A 12359-nucleotide genomic window follows, 5' to 3' on the forward strand; every position below is an offset into this window, starting at 1 on the left:
TTACAAATAAGGCAGCAAGAATATCTTCAAGGTTTCTAGATCATTACAGTAACAATGTACTATTTCTATCTAATTATAAGATAAAACAGCTTGCAACAATCCAACAACATGAGGTTTTAATTATTCCAGTATCAATGACAATGCAGATGGCTGCAATAAATGTGAAAGTATGTGAGAGAAAAGGTTTAACAAATTTTAAAATTTAAATAAAACAAATTAAAAATAATATATAGTCCATAGAGTGCTATAAATAATGCAGTTCGTACATTGTTCACAAGAATCCAGTCACATTGTGTTTTGGTTATTATCTACTTTGTATGAAAATACCTCCCAACAATTCTCAGAGGCTTTCTGTTATACAGTAGTGAGGGACTTGTGGGCAGTGGCCCTCTGATGATTTGTAAATGGGACCACAATGGAAGGGGCAGGGCAGTGATTGTGTCATGGATGAGGCAGGGTGAGGTTAGGGCACGCATGGGCCCCCTAGGGAGAGTGAGAAAAAGCACAATATTTACAAAAAAGAGCTGTTCAATGTCCTTTTTAAGGTTTATTATACAAGTAATAATAGATCAATTAAGACATAATTCAATTACAAAATTCATGTTGTAGGTTCTCGTGAGGTTTTCAAAACTGAATTAATTCCATCCCCTCTTGCTCCCCCTCCGGACGTCCATGCCTAGGTATGCTCAACCGCAATAATAAACTATTGAGAACTGGCTGGTAATTGGTGGCTACCAGGGGCGGAACTACCATTGGTGCAGCAGCTGTAATGGCACCAGGGTCCAAGTGCTGAGGGGGCCATAACAGCCTTAAAGGGACAGTCTAGTCAAAATTAAACTTTCATTATTCAGATAGGACATGTAATTTTAATCAACTTTCCAATTTACTTTTATCATCAAATTAGCTTTTTTCTCTTAGTATTCTTAGTTGAAACTAAACCTAGGCAGACTCATATGCTAATTTCTAAACTCTTGAGGGCTGCCTCTTATCACATGCTTTTTAAGTTCCTTTTCAACACAAAGAGACAGAAAGTACACGTGGGCCATATAGATAACACTGTGTACAGGCAGAGGAAGTTATTTAGGATTTAGCCCAACACAATGCTAACTGCAAGACAATAGATCATAAACAGTCACAGTCATGTGATCAGGGGGCTGGAATAAGGTTCTTAGATACAAGGTAATCACAGAGGTAAAAAGTACATTAATATAACTGTGTTGGTTGTGCAAAGCTGGGAAATGGATAATAAAGGGATTATCTATCTTTTAAAACAATAACAATTCAATGGTAGACTGTCCCTTTAACAGTCTTTACATAGCCATGTGCAGAATGTGTACAGGAGAGCCTTTATTAGTGCAGGTTGCATGATCTATCTATGTTTCTATCTATCCTCCAAAATCATTATACAGGGCAGCATGTTCATCATTATTTACTGAGTTACTTTTGATAGGGCTCCAAAAACATTTGTGCACTAGGGCCCTTTGTTGTGCAACTCATCTACTGGTGGCTACCATATTTGTCTCTTTCCATTGGCTCAAAAGATGTGTGCAGCTGGCTCCCAGTAGTGCATTGCTGCTCTGGAGTGGACTTTATGGGGCCTATTTATAAAAGGCCTGTCGGACATGATCGGACATTGCGGAACATGTCCGACAGACCACGCTGAATGCAGACAGCAATACGCTCTCTGTATTCAGCATTGCACCAGCAGCTCTTGTGAACTACTGGTGCAACGCCGCCCCCTGAAGATTTGCGGCCAATCGGCCGCTAGCAGGGGGTGTCAATCAACCCGATCGTATTCGATCGGGTTGAAATGCGGCGATGTCTGTCCGCCTCCTCAGAGCAGGCGGACAGGTTATGGAGCAGCGGTCTTTAGACCGCTGCTTCATAACTGGTGTTTCTGGTGAGCCTGAAGGCTCACCAGAAACTCGGGGCTTCAAACTCCATACTGAGCTTGATAGATAGGCTCCTCTATTTTTATTATTTTTACTGGGATTAAACACAATTATATGCAGGCATTAGTCAAATAATAAAATGCTCTAACAAATTATAGAATTTATTTTTTTGTACTTGTATGTCTTTTTAATAATCTATCATAGAAAGCTAGAAAATAAAGTATAGCATGGTCCACTATATAGCAATCAACAACATCCACAGTCAAACTTGCCAACTATATATACATAGAAAGAGAAGTGCACTCTCAGGAACAAACACCAGCTAAATAACTTGTTAGCTAGTTCTATGTCGATTTACCACCTGGGTGCAGCTTCTTTTAATACTTTTCAAGCTGATCCTGCCTAACAAGGTAAGTCCAGTCCATAAATACCAGGAAATCCCTTTCTGAACAAGGAACATGGCAACTCCAGATGATCGCTTCACCTTCATTGGTCCTCGTCAGTGAGGTGCAGTAATATTCTTCTAAGCACACTGGGCAAGGATTCCATATCTCACTTTTCTGTATGATTATATATATATATATATATACACATATACATATGTATAGTATATGTATGTAAACAGGTATATACTTCTGGGGAAAATCAAGTTGGGATTCTTGCCTACATGTGTGAATTGGCTATACAATAATTCACTATTATTACTAGTATTATGAAATGGAGGATTTTAACCTCAATCTTTTACCTCCACCATAACTTAAATGAATATTGCTTTTTCCCAGGAAGCTTCACTTAGCAGCAAAACCTATCTTCTGCTGATGAGAGCTAATGAAGGAGCAGCAATGCACTACTGGGAGCAAGCTGAATACCTTAGTAAACCAATGTCAAGAGGCATATTAAGGAAGCCACCAACCAGCTGATCAACATAGGTATGCATTTCAGCAAAGGATTCTAAGAGAATGAAGCATTTAGATAATAGAAGTAAATTAGAATGTTGATTAAAATTGTATGCCCTATCTGAATAATTAATTATAAAAAAATGTGGTTCTCTCCCTTTAACTGGTTCTTGTTCTGTTTTTTTTTTTTTTTTTATTAACTTTAATATGAAAAAAAAAATGCACAAATTGAAAGACATTTAATCAATTTTGGATAAGGATGTGGATTTGCAGTTTTGTTAGCTGCCAAATGTGGCAGAAGGAGGTTGCTTGGGGCATTTGACTCTTTTCAGAGATGGATTTCGTCTTGTGAAAGTGCAACATACTCAGATCTGGATTTGCACAGACCATGGTGTGTTGCACTTTACCTGTAAGAAATACAACTCCTAAAACAGCACATCCCTATAAGAGATGTGGGTGTTTGATTTAAAGATTTTTTTTATATATATATATAACTATTGAGATTATAGTTTTACTGGAAAGGGTGACAACTGGTGACAGACCTTGCCAAATTATCAAATTAGTTGCCATCTACCAGTTGTCATATTTCTGGACATATCATTCTTAGAAAATTGAATTTAATTGCTAGACTAAGATGAATTTCAGTATTAATAAAGAAGAGTGGAGACAAGTTATTGAAAATATATATTTACATTATTATTATTATAATCATTGTTTTTGTTACTATTATTATTATTTGTAAGTACAGGAGTACGGAGTACACTAATTAATTATAAAACTAAATTATACAGGTACATAAAATAAACTAAACAAACAATTCAAATGAATATAGTAGGATGATGGACTTCTCTAAAGAGCTTATAAGCTACAAGTGGAAGGGTGAGGAGTAGGGTTGCCACCTCAGCCATGTTTTCCTGGACACTTATGAGTTACACATGCTGCAGGGCGTGCAGGGAGGAACATGTATTGTGTTTCTGGACAGCACTATTCATATTCCTCCCTGCACACCCTGCAGCATGTATAACTTATAAGTGTTCTGTATTTTAAGGGACAGGTGGCAACCCTAGTGAGGAGGCAGAATGTATGGGTTAGCAGGTCAAGTGGTTTGTAGTGGCATCATTGAGACTTTACATAAATGTAATAACCGATAACCTAAAAAGGTGCCAGCTCCTAAGCTTTACATTCCTGCTTTTTAAATAAAGATGTCAAGAGAACAAATACACATTTATAATAGGAGCAAATTAGAAAGTTGCTTAAAATTGCATGCTCTAACTGAATCATGAAAGAAAAAAAATTGGGTTTAGTATCCCTTTAAGCTACAACTATAGCTATTGTTTTGACAAACCTAGGGAGTTCTTAAGTGATGTTTTTAAACCAATCAATATTTATTTTTACAGCAATTATTTGGTTGTCCTGGTAAGATATGCTTTCACAGTTCCCAATAAACTCAAACAATAATTCAAAGTTAAATGTCAGGAAGGTATATAGATTTATAAATGGAATTAATTTAAATTGAATCATGAATCTCTATGTCTTATTGTGTGGCTTGTTTTTTTTAGATATCTTGAGATGTGTTGGGAGCTCTGCGTGTGTGTTAAAATTGCAACTAATTAGTTTTATTTTAAAGGAATAAGTAAACATGTATTATACCTAGGGTGACCATATTGCCGCTTTAAAAAGGGACACATATGAAAAATACATATGTCAGGGCTGTTTAACGGGCTCTTTAAAGAAATGTTTTGCATAAGAACCCTGATGTGTATTTTTCGTATGTGTCCCTTCTTAAAGCGGCAATATGGTCAGCCTAATTATACCACTTATGAAAGAGCATAGAAGTCTGAAATGAACAGAATGATTTAAATACAGTCAGAAGCATTTTTGCAACAACCAAATTTTGCTATTTTGTATGTGTGCTGCTGTGATAACTTTTATACTGCATTCACCAGCTGCTGATACACTGATGCACACTCACATGCACATTTATTTTCCTCCCAGTATGGAACTCTAAGCATGTTAGAGCAACAGATGCATATGTATACAGCCTATTTCTATATAGCAGCCAGTTGCAAGTACAATACATGTATCAATTTTAAAGAAAAATAGATTTGTACAAGCTTGTGCTGATCATGGCTCTACCAGATTAAATATATGCTGTATATATATTTTATTTTAATGAGGAGTCACACAGCTCGTCTGCTTTTTTATGTGACTGATGATCATCAATTGTAAGGAAATGCAGGATTGGATTTACCATTTTCTAGGCTCTAGGTCTCCTGCTGTATGTTATATATTCACTTAGTTGAGTTCACACTTGCTTTGATGCAATTTTACCACAATTGTGAGATTTCAGAGTAAATTTCCTTGAATTGGGAAGGAAAAGAAAGTAAGGATTTTAAACCTTTTCTGATGCCATGCACAAATAATTAATCAAAGAGTTGAAAAAATAATTTATTCTTACCTAATAAATTCATTTCTTTCTTGGTGGTAAGAGTCCATGGCACAGCGCTAGACATCCACTCAAGGTTAGCACACCACAATCTCCTCAGCTAAACACGAGCTATTCGAATCACTGATATGTCTCCTGCATGATCCAAATCACTACTTGGGAAAGCATCACAATGAAAGGAAATGGGTAAGCAAGATAAAATGAATAACAGGACCACCTGCAGATCCCTAGACTGTGACCCAAATCAGGGAAACATGTGGTTCAGACGGGACACCTTGAGATCCATCTCTAGACAGCCCCAATGATGCCCCAGATAAATGTATATTGACTGATTGAGGAATCTACTTCCCTGTAGTAAAATCCTGAGATATAATTAGCTGAAAAACAGCAACAATTGATCTCTGCCCAACTGAGAAAATTAGACTTTATTGCCAGTGCCAGCAAATATAAACTCAAACCGCAGTGGAACACACAGCGACCATCTTGCATAGCATGCATATAGCAAGAATTTAAAGAAAGCACCAGAACCCCCCACAACTGGGATTTTATCCAGACCACTGTTCTTCTTCGGAAAAAAGATCATTTGGCTCCAGTAAAAGAGCTAGAAAACTATTATGCATCACTCTACTTAGTAGTAGAGCAGGAGAAAAAAATACAAAAGGTAAAACCTATGTCCGAGAAAAACTCCTCCCAGAAAACAGTTCTAAACCCCCTGTAATACCTTCCCAGAGGAGGAAGAAGTGGAATCTGAACCCACACCTCCCTTTGGAGACCAGAACACCCATATCACTGGGAAGATGCCAATGTAGAAACTAAACCTTAAATATAAAGAGAGAGTCTGACAAGAATACCACGACCAAAAGCCGATTTGAGATAAAAATAAACCGGCTGAGGCAACATACCTTCTGAACCTAAGGAGAAACCTCAGAGATCGAAGGAAAAGGACCATGTCTAAGAGATGAAACCTTATAGAATACTGTGAAGTAAAAAGATTGAGCCCTCAGCCTTAAGGCAGTTGCACACGCATTCCCAATGGAATGTTGGTAGCTCAAGGCCCCCTAAATTAACACAAATTACTTAAACTAAAACATACTAAAGTTACAAAAAATAATAAAGCTAAGATTACAAAAAATAAAAAGGTTAACATTAAAGAACATTAAAAACCAAATTACCAAAGTTTACAAAATTAAACCTAATCCCTATGAAAATAAAAAGCCCCCCAAAATAAAAACACCACCTAATCTAAGAATAAACTGCCAGTAGCCCTTAAAAGGTCTTTTTGCAGGGCATTGCTCTTTTGCAGAAGAAAAAGGTCACCCCTATCAGTAAACCCCCCCACTCACCAAACCCACCAAAATAAAAGAACCTAACACTAAAAAACCTAAACTACCCATTGCACTGAAAAGGGCATTTGTTTGGGCATTGCCCTTAAAAGGGCATTTTGCTCTTTTAGGAATTGCTCATCCTAATCTAAATAAAAAAACTAAAAACTAAAAAAAAAACTAAGTCTAACCCCCAGGTTGATACTCACCATTTCTGAAGTCCGGTGGAGAAGGTCCTGTCCCATGCGTTGAAGTCTTCCAAGTGGCAACCTCTTCTTTCTTCTTCCAGGAACAATCTGGCGCGGAGGGCGGAGCTGAAGACCGATGACCGCAGAGCTGAAGACCGGCAACCCTGGAACTGAAGACCGGCGATGGCGGGACTGAAGACCGGCGACCACTGAGCCATGGAGCGTTGAGGATCCTCTTCTTCCAATCACTGCTGCACACTGAATAGTGAATTCAAGGAACGCAATTAAAGATGGCGTTCCTTGAATTCCTATTGGCTAATTTGATTCTTCAAATTCAAATCAGCCAATAGTATGAGAGCTACTAATATCCTATTGGCTGATATAAACAGTCAATAGGATTTGAGTAGCTCTCATCCTATTGGTTGATTTAAATTTGAAGAATCAAATCACCTAATAGGAATTCAAGGGTTGCCATCTTTAATTGCATACCTTGAATTCACTATTCAGTGTATGGCGGTGATTGGAAGAAGAGGATCCTCCACGCTCCATGGCTCCGCAGTCGCCAGTCTTCAGTTCCACCATCGCCGGTCTTCAGTTCCGCTGTCCTACATGAAGAAAGAAGAGGTCCCTGCTTGGAAGAAGATGTTGGGCACTTGAAAGAAGACTTTACCGCATGGAAGAGGACCTTCTCTGCTGGACTTCAGGACCCGTGAGTATATATTTGGGGCTTTAGTGTTAGCTTCTTTTTTTAGATTAGGGATGGACAGCAAAAGAGCTGAATGCCCTTTTAAGGGCAATGCCCATACAAATGCCCTTTTCAGTGCAATGGATAGTTTAGGTTTTTTATTTTGGGGGGTTTGGTGGGTGGGGGGTTTTACTGTTAGGGGGTCTTAGTATTTTTAATTCATAAAAAAGCTGTTAAACTTATGGCAATGCCCTACAAAGGGCCCTTTTAAGGGCTATTGGTAGTTTAGCATTAGATTAGGGGGTGTTTTTATTTTGGGAGTCTTTTTTATTTTTATAGGGATTAGGTTTAATTTTTTTAAACTTTGGTAATTTTGTTTTTTTATTTTCTGTAATATTAGAATTTTTTAAACTAAGTTTTAATTTTTTTAATTTCAGGGGGTTAGTCTTAGGTTTTTCTTTTTTAATTTAGATTAGGGATGGGCAGCAAAAGAGCTGAATGCCCTTTTAAGGCCAGTGCCTGTACAAATGCCCTTTTCAGGGCAATGGATAGTTTAGGTTTTTTAGTGTTAGGTTTATTTATTTTGGGGGGGTTTGGTGGGTTTGTGTGTTTTACTGTTAGGGGGGAACTTAGAATTTTTTGTAACTGCAAAGGAGCTGTTTAACTTAGGGCAATGCCCCACAAAAAGCCCTTTTAAGGGCTATTGGTAGTTCAGCATTAGATTAGGGGGTGTTTTTATTTTTGGGGGGAGGCTTTTTCATAGGGATTAGGTTTAATTTTTTATTTGTTTTTTAATATTTATTATACATCATATTTGTCATACATTGATGGTTGTACATCAGATTTAAATATGTAAATAATTCAAATATACATTAACAATCATACCTTACAAAAAGACAAAAAAAAAAAAAACAAAGCCCTAGGTGTGTAAAACATTACTTCCAGATAGTTTTATCATTACATATTAATAGTATTCAAGACTGGTACTTATCCCAATATTTCTCACTTTTACACCACTAGACTATTCTCGATATATTAGTGATGTGCACCTTACTTTAAACCCTTGTATATAATATTTTGGGTTTCTTCATTCATTGTTTTGATATAATATTCCCATTTATTAAAAAAATACTGAATTCTCCCCATAGGATCACATAATGTATAATATTTATCTGTTATTGGCTGTTGCCAGATTGCTATCTTAAGTTTTCCAATAGATGGGGGGGGTTTAATCCATAATTTTGTGATAGTCTTTCTTGCAATTAATTTCACCATTACAATAAATAATTTATTTTGGGTTTTCTTTAACTTTGGTATTTGTAGTAGAAAACATAATTTATGTAAGAACTTACCTGATAAATTCATTTCTTTCATATTAGCAAGAGTCCATGAGCTAGTGACGTATGGGATATACATTCCTACCAGGAGGGGCAAAGTTTCCCAAACCTTAAAATGCCTATAAATACACCCCTCACCACACCCACAATTCAGTTTAACGAATAGCCAAGAAGTGGGGTGATAAGAAAAAAGTGCGAAAGCATATAAAATAAGGAATTGGAATAATTGTGCTTTATACAAAAAAAAACATAACCACCACAAAAAAGGGCGGGCCTCATGGACTCTTGCTAATATGAAAGAAATGAATTTATCAGGTAAGTTCTTACATAAATTATGTTTTCTTTCATGTAATTAGCAAGAGTCCATGAGCTAGTGACGTATGGTATAATGACTACCCAAGATGTGGATCTTTCCACGCAAGAGTCACTAGAGAGGGAGGGATAAAATAAAGACAGCCAATTCCTGCTGAAAATAATCCACACCCAAAATAAAGTTTAATGAAAAACATAAACAGAAGATTCAAACTGAAACCGCTGCCTGAAGTACTTTTCTACCAAAAACTGCTTCAGAAGAAGAAAATACATCAAAATGGTAGAATTTAGTAAAAGTATGCAAAGAGGACCAAGTTGCTGCTTTGCAAATCTGATCAACCGAAGCTTCATTCCTAAACGCCCAGGAAGTAGAAACTGACCTAGTAGAATGAGCTGTAATCCTTTGAGGCGGAGTTTTACCCGACTCGACATAGGCATGATGAATTAAAGATTTCAACCAAGATGCCAAAGAAATGGCAGAAGCTTTCTGGCCTTTTCTAGAACCGGAAAAGATAACAAATAGACTAGAAGTCTTTCGGAAAGACTTAGTAGCTTCAACATAATATTTCAAAGCTCTAACAACATCCAAAGAATGCAACGATTTCTCCTTAGAATTCTTAGGATTAGGACATAATGAAGGAACCACAATTTCTCTACTAATGTTGTTGGAATTCACAACCTTAGGTAAAAATTCAAAAGAAGTTCGCAACACCGCCTTATCCTGATGAAAAATCAGAAAAGGAGACTCACAAGAAAGAGCAGATAATTCAGAGACTCTTCTGGCAGAAGAGATCGCCAAAAGGAACAAAACTTTCCAAGAAAGTAATTTAATGTCCAATGAATGCATGGGTTCAAAAGGAGGAGCTTGAAGAGCCCCCAGAACCAAATTCAAACTCCAAGGAGGAGAAATTGACTTAATGACAGGTTTTATACGAACCAAAGCTTGTACAAAACAATGAATATCAGGAAGATTAGCAATCTTTCTGTGAAAAAGAACAGAAAGAGCAGAGATTTGTCCTTTCAAAGAACTTGCGGATAAACCTTTATCTAAACCATCCTGAAGAAACTGTAAAATTCTCGGAATTCTAAAAGAATGCCAAGAAAAATGATGAGAAAGACACCAAGAAATATAAGTCTTCCAGACTCTATAATATATCTCTCTGGATACAGATTTACGAGCCTGTAACATAGTATTAATCACAGAGTCAGAGAAACCTCTTTGACCAAGAATCAAGCGTTCAATCTCCATACCTTTAAATTTAAGGATTTGAGATCCTGATGGAAAAAAGGACCTTGCGACAGAAGGTCTGGTCTTAGCGGAAGAGTCCACGGATGGCAAGAGGCCATCTGGACAAGATCCGCATACCAAAACCTGTGAGGCCATGCCGGAGCTACCAGCAGAACAAATGAGCATTCCTTCAGAATCTTGGAGATTACTCTTGGAAGAAGAACTAGAGGCGGAAAGATATAGGCAGGATGATACTTCCAAGGAAGTGATAATGCATCCACTGCTTCCGTCTGAGGATCCCGGGATCTGGACAGATACCTGGGAAGTTTCTTGTTTAGATGAGACGCCATCAGATCTTTTTCTGGAAGCTCCCACATTTGAACAATCTGAAGAAATACCTCTGGGTGAAGAGACCATTCGCCCGGATGCAACGTTTGGCGACTGAGATAATCCGCTTCCCAATTGTCTATACCTGGGATATGAACCGCAGAGATTAGACAGGAGCTGGATTCCGCCCAAACCCGAATTCGAGATACTTCTTTCATAGCCAGAGGACTGTGAGTCCCTCCTTGATGATTGATGTATGCCACAGTTGTGACATTGTCTGTCTGAAAACAAATGAACGATTCTCTCTTCAGAAGAGGCCAATACTGAAGAGCTCTGAAAATTGCACGGAGTTCCAAAATATTGATCGGTAATCTCACCTCCTGAGATTCCCAAACTCCTTGTGCCGTCAGAGATCCCCACACAGCTCCCCAACCTGTAAGACTTGCATCTGTTGAAATTACAGTCCAGGTCGGAAGAACAAAAGAAGCCCCCTGAATTAAACGATGGTGATCTGTCCACCACGTTAGAGAGTGTCGTACAATCGGTTTTAAAGATATTAATTGAGATATCTTTGTGTAATCCCTGCACCATTGATTCAGCATACAGAGCTGAAGAGGTCGCATGTGAAAACGAGCAAAGGGGATCGCGTCCGATGCAGCAGTCATAAGACCTAGAATTTCCATGCATAAGGCTACCGAAGGGAATGATTGTGACTGAAGGTTTTGACAAGCTGAAATCAATTTTAGACGTCTCTTGTCTGTCAAAGACAGAGTCATGGACACTGAATCTATCTGGAAACTCAGAAAGGTTACCCTTGTCTGAGGAATCAATGAACTTTTTAGTGAATTGATCCTCCAACCATGATCTTGAATAAACAACACAAGTCGATTCGTATGAGATTCTGCTAAATGTAAAGACTGAGCAAGTACCAAGATATCGTCCAAATAAGGAAATACCACAATACCCTGTTCTCTGATTACAGACAGAAGGGCACCGAGAAAATTTGTAAAAATTCTTGGAGCTGTAGCTAGGCCAAACGGCAGAGCCACAAACTGGTAATGCTTGTCCAGAAAAGAGAATCTCAGGAACTGATAATGATCTGGATGAATCGGAATATGCAGATATGCATCCTGTAAATCTATTGTGGACATATAATGCCCTTGCTGAATAAAAGGCAAGATAGTCCTTACAGTTACCATTTTGAACGTTGGTATCCTTACATAACGATTCAATATTTTTAGATCCAGAACTGGTCTGAAGGAATTCTCCTTCTTTGGTACAATGAAGAGATTTGAATAAAACCCCAGCCCCTGTTCCAGAACTGGAACTGGCATAATTACTCCAGCCAACTCTAGATCTGAAACACATTTCAGAAATGCTTGAGCTTTCACTGGATTTACTGGGACACGGGAAAGAAAAAATCTCTTTGCAGGAGGTCTTATCTTGAAACCAATTCTGTACCCTTCTGAAACAATGTTCTGAATCCAAAGATTGTGAACAGAATTGATCCAAATTTCTTTGAAAAAACGTAACCTGCCCCCTACCAGCTGAGCTGGAATGAGGGCCGCACCTTCATGTGGACTTAGAAGCTGGCTTTGCTTTTCTAGAAGGCTTGGATTTATTCCAGACTGGAGATGGTTTCCAAACTGAAACTGCTCCTGAGGATGAAGGATCAGGCTTTTGTTCTTTGTTGAAACGAAAGGAACGAAAACGATTATTAGCCCTG

The 12359-nt window shown here is 37.9% G+C and overlaps 1 long non-coding RNA gene across 1 annotated transcript in view; it reads left to right on the top strand.

Annotated features, from left to right (window-relative positions):
- The first annotated feature begins 2717 nt into the window (after positions 1-2717).
- The window catches only part of LOC128648150 (uncharacterized), a 358558-nt gene continuing 348916 nt past the window's right edge, over positions 2718-12359 (top strand). Inside the window, exon 1 of the long non-coding RNA XR_008400520.1 lies at positions 2718-2821. This is a non-coding gene — a long non-coding RNA (uncharacterized LOC128648150). The remainder of the gene's footprint in view (positions 2822-12359) is intronic.

This window comes from Bombina bombina, chromosome 2 (genome assembly GCF_027579735.1).
Source record: "Bombina bombina isolate aBomBom1 chromosome 2, aBomBom1.pri, whole genome shotgun sequence".
NCBI classification, from domain to species: domain Eukaryota; kingdom Metazoa; phylum Chordata; class Amphibia; order Anura; family Bombinatoridae; genus Bombina; species Bombina bombina.